Source organism: Arachis ipaensis, chromosome B7, assembly GCF_059453495.1.
Source record: "Arachis ipaensis isolate K30076 ecotype BB chromosome B7, ASM5945349v1, whole genome shotgun sequence".
NCBI classification, from domain to species: domain Eukaryota; kingdom Viridiplantae; phylum Streptophyta; class Magnoliopsida; order Fabales; family Fabaceae; genus Arachis; species Arachis ipaensis.
The window spans coordinates 42,415,797-42,422,586 of NC_142442.1; the positions used below are offsets into that span (position 1 = coordinate 42,415,797).

The following is a 6,790-nucleotide window of genomic DNA, read 5'->3' on the forward strand; positions in this document are numbered from 1 at the left end:
AGCTGTTCTTGAACCTCGACTCATGGCTTCTGATTCTAAAGTTCCTAACACTCCAATCGATGGTCTTCGTCTTCTCCAACTTTCTTGGATGAGACCAAAGACCATGTCTCCCATTGGTGCCTTTCGACAGTTTGTTAGGATTTTGTTCAACATCAAAGAAGACCACAATATTTCTTATTTCCCAAACCCATTCTCATTTTGACCCAGTTCTGTTTCATCCCTTAACTCTCTTACTAGCTCTCAGCCAGAGAATCAAGTAATAGTCGATGATATGTGGGCTAGAATCTTAACTCCTCAAATCCTTCCTTTTGGCCTACCTCATGAATCATCATAGGCTCTTAAAAAGAAGTTAATCATTTATTCTCCCCATTATGTAGCCTGACAGTTTGGCTTAGTGGTATGCGAAATTGTTACTCTGAGGTTGTAAAATTTGTTGTTCATTCTCTTCCTGGCAATGGCGCCAACAAACTGGTGCACAATACCATGGTCCAAACATAACTTCACAACTTCGCACAACTAACCAGCAAGTGCACTGGGTCGTCCAAGTAATAAAACCTTACGTGAGTAAGGGTCGATCCCATAGAGATTGTCGGTATGAAGCAAGCTATGGTCACCTTGTAAATCTCAGTCAGGCGGATATCAAATGGTTATGGAGTTTTTTGAATAATAATAATAAATAAATAGAAAATAAAGATAGAAATACTTATGTAATTCATTAGTGAGAATTTCAGATAAGCGTATAGAGATGCTTTCGTTCTTCTGAACTTCTGCTTTCCTGCTGTCTTCATCCAATCAGTCCTACTCCTTTCCATGGCAAACTTTATGTAAGGGCATCACTGTCATCAATGGCTACATCTCATCCTCTCTGTGAAAATGGTCCGATGCGCTGTCATTGCATGGCTAATCATCTGGAGGCATCACCGTTGTCAATGGCTACATCCCATCCTCTCTGTGAAAATGGTCCGATGCGCTGTCACTGCATGGCTAATCATCTGGAGGTTCTCGATCATACTGGAATAGGATTTACTATCCTTTTGCGTCTATCACTACGCCCAGCACTCGCGAGTTTGAAGTTCGTCACAGTCATTCAATCCCTGAATCCTACTCGGAATACCACAGACAAGGTTTAGACTTTCCGGATTCTCATGAATGCCGACATCAATCTAGCTTATACCACGAAGATTCTGATTAAGAGATCCAAGAGATAATCATCCAATCTAAGGTGGAACGGAAGTGGTTGTCAGGCACGCGTTCGTATGGGAATGATGATGATTGTCATGTTCATCACATTCATATTGAATTGCGAATGAATATCTTAGAAGCGGAATAAGTTGAGTTGAATAGAGAAACAATAGTACTTTGCATTAATTCGTGAGGAACAGCAGAGCTCCACACCTTAATCTATGGAGTGTAGAAACTCTACCGTTGAAAATACATAAGTGAAAGGTCCAGGCATGGCCAAATGGCCAGCCCCCAAACATGATCAATATGATCTAAAGATGAACTAAAAATCATAAGATGATCCGAAGATCTGTAAAAAAGTTATATTTATACTAAACTACTTACTAGGGTTTTACAGAAATAAGTAATTGATGCATAAATCCACTTCCAGGGCTTACTTGGTGTGTACTTGGGCTGAACTTGAAGTTTACACGTGCAGAGGCTTCTTCTGGAGTTGAACGCCAAGTTGTAACGTGTTTTTGGCGTTCAACTCTGGTTCGTGACGTGTTTCTGGCGTTTAACTCCAGACTGCAGCATAGAACTGGCGTTCAACACCCATTTGTGTCATCTAAACTCGGTCAAAGTATGGACTATTATATATTGCTGGAAAGCCCTGGATGTCTACTTTCCAACGCAATTAAAAGCACGCTATTTTGAGTTCTGTAGCTCCAGAAAATCCACTTTGAGTGCAGGGAGGTCAGAATCCAACAGTATCAGCAGTCCTTCTTCAACCTCTGAATCTGATTTTTGCTCAAGTCCCTCAATTTCAGCCAGAAAATACCTGAAATCATAGAAAAACACACAAACTCATAGTAAATTCCAGAAATGTGAATTTAACATAAAAACTAATAAAAACATCCCTAAAAGTAACTAGATCCTACTAAAAACATACTAAAAACAATGCCAAAAAGCGTATAAATTATCCGCTCATCACAACACCAAACTTAAATTGTTGCTTGTCCCCAAGCAACTAAAAATCAAATAGGATAAAAAGAAGAGAATATACTATAAATTCCAAACTATCAATGAAACATAGCTCCAATCAGATGAGCGGGACTTGTAGCTTTTTGCCTCTTGAATAGTTTTGGCATCTCACTTTATCCATTGAGGTTCAGAATGATTGGCATCTATAGGAACTCAGAGTTCAGATAGTGTTATTGATTCTCCTAGTTCAGTATGTTGATTCTTGAACACAACTACTTTATGAGTCTTGGCCGTGGCCCTAAGCACTTTGTTTTCCAGTATTACCACCGGATACATAAATGCCACAGACACATAATTGGGTGAACCTTTTCAGATTGTGACTCAGCTTTGCTAAATTCCCCAATTAGAGGTGTCCAGGGTTCTTAAGCACACTCTATTTTTTTGCTTTGGACCTTGACTTTAACCGCTCAGTCTCAAGTTTTCACTTGACACCTTCACGCCACAAGCACATGGTTAGGGACAACTTGGTTTAGCCGCTTTGGCCAGGATTTTATTCCTTTAAGCCCTCCTATCCACTGATGCTCAAAGCCTTGGGATCTTTTTTATTACCCTTGCCTTTTGGTTTTAAGGGCTATTGGCTTTTTGCTCTTGCCTTTTGGTTTTAAGAGCTTTTGGCTTTTTCTGCTTGCTTTTTCTTTTTCTTTCTATTTTTTATTTTTTTTGCCATTTTTTTTCTTTTTTTTTTCTGCAAGCTTTGTATTCACTGCTTTTTCTTGCTTCAAGAATCATTTTTATGATTTTTCAGATTATCAAATAACATGTCTCCTTGTCATCATTCTTTCAAGAGCCAACATATTTAACATTCATAAACAATAACTTCAAAAGACATATGCACTGTTCAAGCATTCATTCAGAAAATAAAAAGTATTGTCACCACATCAATATAATTAAACTAAGTTCAAGGATAAATTCGAAACTCATGTACTTCTTGTTCTTTTGAATTAAAAACATTTTTCCATTTAAGAGAGGTGATGGATTCATATTCACTACTTTAAGGCATAGACACTTAGACACTAATGATCATGTAATAAAGACACAAACATAGATAAACATTTAACATAAGAAAACGAAAAACAGAAAGTTTAAGAACAAGGAATGAGTCCACCTTAGTGATGGTGGCGTTTCCTTCTTGAGGAACCAATGATGTCCTTGAGCTCTTCTATGTCTCTTCCTTGTCTTTTTTGCTCCTCCTTCATTGCTCTTTGATCTCCTCTAATTTCATGAAGGATGATGGAGTGCTCTTGATGTTCCACCCTTAGTTGCTCCCAATAATTGTGTGGAGGAAAATGTATCCCCTGAGGTGTCTCAGGGATCTCTTGATTTGCAGTCAAATATTCTACCACTGAGCTATAAACCCTTGAGATGGATCTCTCCATCTCCTATGACTTGGAGGTGGAAGCTTTTGTCTTCCCTTTCCTCTTTCTAGAGGTTTCTCTGGCTTTAGGTGCCATCAATGGTTATGGAAAAACAAAAAAAAGCTATGCTTTTACCACACCAAACTTAGAATTTTGCTCGCCCTCGAGCAAGAGAAGAAAGAATAGATGAAGAAGAAGATGTGGAAGAATCTAGGATTATGAGGAAGGAAGGTGGGGATCCTGTGGGGTCCACAGATCTTGAGGTGTCAAGGATTTACATCCCTGCACCAATTAGGCATGTAAAAAGCCTTTGCATGCAATTCTGGCGTTTAAACGCCGAACTGATGCTTGTTTTGGGCGTTCAATGCCCAGATGCAGCATGTTTCTGGCGTTGAACGCCAGTTCTATGCTTGTTTCTGGCATTCAGCGCCAGATCCATGCTCTGTTCTGGCGTTGAACGCCAGCCAGATGCTCCTTACTGGCGTTTAAACGCCAGTAAGTCCTTCCTCCAGGGTGTGATTTTTCTTCTGCTGTTTTTGATTTTTCTTCAATTTTTTCAGTTATTTTTGTGACTCCACATGATCATGAACCTATGAAGACATATAACTAATAAAAAATATAATTAAAAAAATAAAAATTGGGTTGCCTCCCAACAAGCGCTTCTTTAATATCAATAGCTTGACAGTGGGCTCTCATGGAGCCTCACAGATGTTCAGAGCATTGTTGAGACTTTCCAACACCAAACTTAGAGTTTGGATATGGGAGTTCAACACCAAACTTAGAGTTTGGTTGTGGCCTCCCAACTCCAAACTTAGAGTTTGACTGTGGGGGCTCTGGTTGACTCTGTTTTGAGAGAAGCTTACTGTGCCTCTTTTCCATATTTACAGAAGGATGTCCTTGAGTTTTAAACTCAAGGGAGTCCTCATTCAATTGAAGGACTAGTTCACCTCTATTAACATCAATCACAGCTCTTGCTGTGGCTAGGAAGGGTCTTCCAAGGATGATGGATTCATCCTCATCCTTCCCAGTATCTAGGATTATGGGATGTAAAGGCCTTCAACCTTTACTAATATGTCCTCTACTTGTCCATAAGCCTGTTTTCTGGAATTGTCTGCCATCTCTAATGAGATTTTAGTAGCTTGTACCTCAAAGATTCCCAGTTTCTCCATTACAGAGAGTGGCATGAGGTTTATTCCTGACCCAAGATCACATAGAGCCTTCTCAAAGGTCATGGTGCCTATGGTACAAGGTATTAAGAACTTTCCAGGATCCTGTTTCTTCTGAGGCAATCTCAGTTGATCCAATGCATTTAGTTCATTGGTGAACAGGGGAGGTTCATCTCCCCAAGTCTCATTACCAAATAAATTGGCATTCAGCTTCATGATTGCACCAAGGAACTTGGCAAATTGCTCTTTAGTAACATCCTCATTCTCTTCAGAAGAAGAATACTCATCAGAGCTCATGAAGGGCGTAAGAAGGTTCAATGGAATCTCTATGGTCTCTAGATGAGCCCTAGAGTCCTTTAGTTCCTCAGAGGGAAACTCCTTATTGATCACTGGACGTCCCAGGAGGTCTTCCTCCTTGGGATTCACGTCCTTCTCCTCTCTTGTGGGTTCAGCCATGATGGTCAATTCAATGGCCTTGCACTCTCCTTTTGGATTCTCTTCTGTATTGCTTGGGAGAGCGCTAGGAGGGGTTTCAGTGATCTTCTTACTCAGCTGGCCCACTTGTGCCTCCAAATTTCTAATGGAGGACCTTGTTTCATTCATAAAACTCAGAGTGGCCTTAGATAGATCAGAGACTAAGTTTGCTAAATTAGAGGCATTTTGTTCAGAGTTCTCTGTCTGTTGCTGAGTGGATGATGGAAAAGGCTTGCTATTGCTAAACCTGTTTCTTCCACCATTATTAAAGCCTTGTTGAGGCTTTTGTTGATCCTTTCATGAGAGATTTGGGTGATTTCTCCATGAGGGATTATAGGTGTTTCCATATGGTTCACCCATGTAATTCACCTCTGCTATTGCAGGGTTTTCAGGATCATAAGCTTCTTCTTCAGAAGATGCCTCTTGAGTACTGTTGGATGCAGCTTGCATTCCATTCAGACTCTGAGAAATCATATTGACTTGCTGAGTCAATATTTTATTCTGGGCCAATATGGCATTCAGAGTATCAATTTCAAGAACTCCCTTCTTTTGAGGCGTCCCATTACTCACAGGATTCCTCTCAGAAGTGTACATGAACTGGTTATTAGCAACCATGTCAATGAGTTCTTGAGCTTCTGCAGGCATTTTCTTTAGGTGAATGGATCCACCTGCAGAAGTATCCAATGACATCTTAGCTAATTCAGACAGACCATCATAGAATATATCCAGGATGGTCCATTCTGAAAGCATGTCAGAAGGACACTTTTTGGTCAGTTGCTTGTATCTCTCCCAAGCTTCATAGAGGGATCCACCTTCCTTCTGTCTGAAGGTTTGAACATCCACTCTAAGCTTACTCAGCTTTTGAGGAGGAAAGAACTTGGCTAAGAAAGTCGTGACCAGCTTATCCCAAGAGTTCAGGCTATCTTTGGGTTGAGAGTCCAACCACACTCTAGCTCTGTCTCTTACAGCAAACGGGAAAAGCATGAGCCTGTAGACTTCAGGATCTACTCCATTAGTCTTAACAGTATCACAGATCTGCAAGAATTCAGTTAAGAACTGAAAAGGATCTTCAGATGGAAGTCCATGAAACTTGCAGTTTTGTTGCATCAGAGAAACTAATTGAGGTTTCAGCTCAAAATTGTTTGCTCCAATGGTAGGGATGGAGATGCTTCTTCCATGTAAATTGGAATTAGGTGCAGTAAAGTCACCAAGCATCCTCCTTGCATTATTATTATTTTCGGCTGCCATCTCCTCTTCCTGTTCGAAAATTTCTGTAAGGTTATCTCTGGATTGTTGTATTTTAGCTTCTCTTAGTTTCCTCTTCAGAGTCCTTTCAGGTTCAGGGTCTGCTTCAACAAGAATGTTCTTGTCCTTGCTCCTGTTCATATGAAAAAGAGGGAACAGAAAAATAATAATAATAATAGGGATCCTTTTTTACCTAGGTATAGAGGTTCCCCTGTGTGAGTAGAAGAAGAAAATAATGTAATGTAAAGAAGAGAAGAGGAAAAACTCGAACACAGAGAGGGAGGTAGTGTTCGAATTTTTGGGTAGGAGAGAAGTGTTAGTAGATGAATAAATAAATAGAAGGAG

The 6,790-nt window shown here is 40.0% G+C and overlaps 1 non-coding gene across 1 annotated transcript; it reads left to right on the forward strand.

Annotated features, from left to right (window-relative positions):
* Nucleotides 1-5,944: 5,944 nt before the first annotated feature.
* LOC148550962 (small nucleolar RNA R71) lies at nucleotides 5,945-6,052 on the forward strand. The gene has a single exon (XR_015893767.1). It is a non-coding gene; the product is annotated as a small nucleolar RNA R71 (small nucleolar RNA).
* Nucleotides 6,053-6,790: the final 738 nt, after the last annotated feature.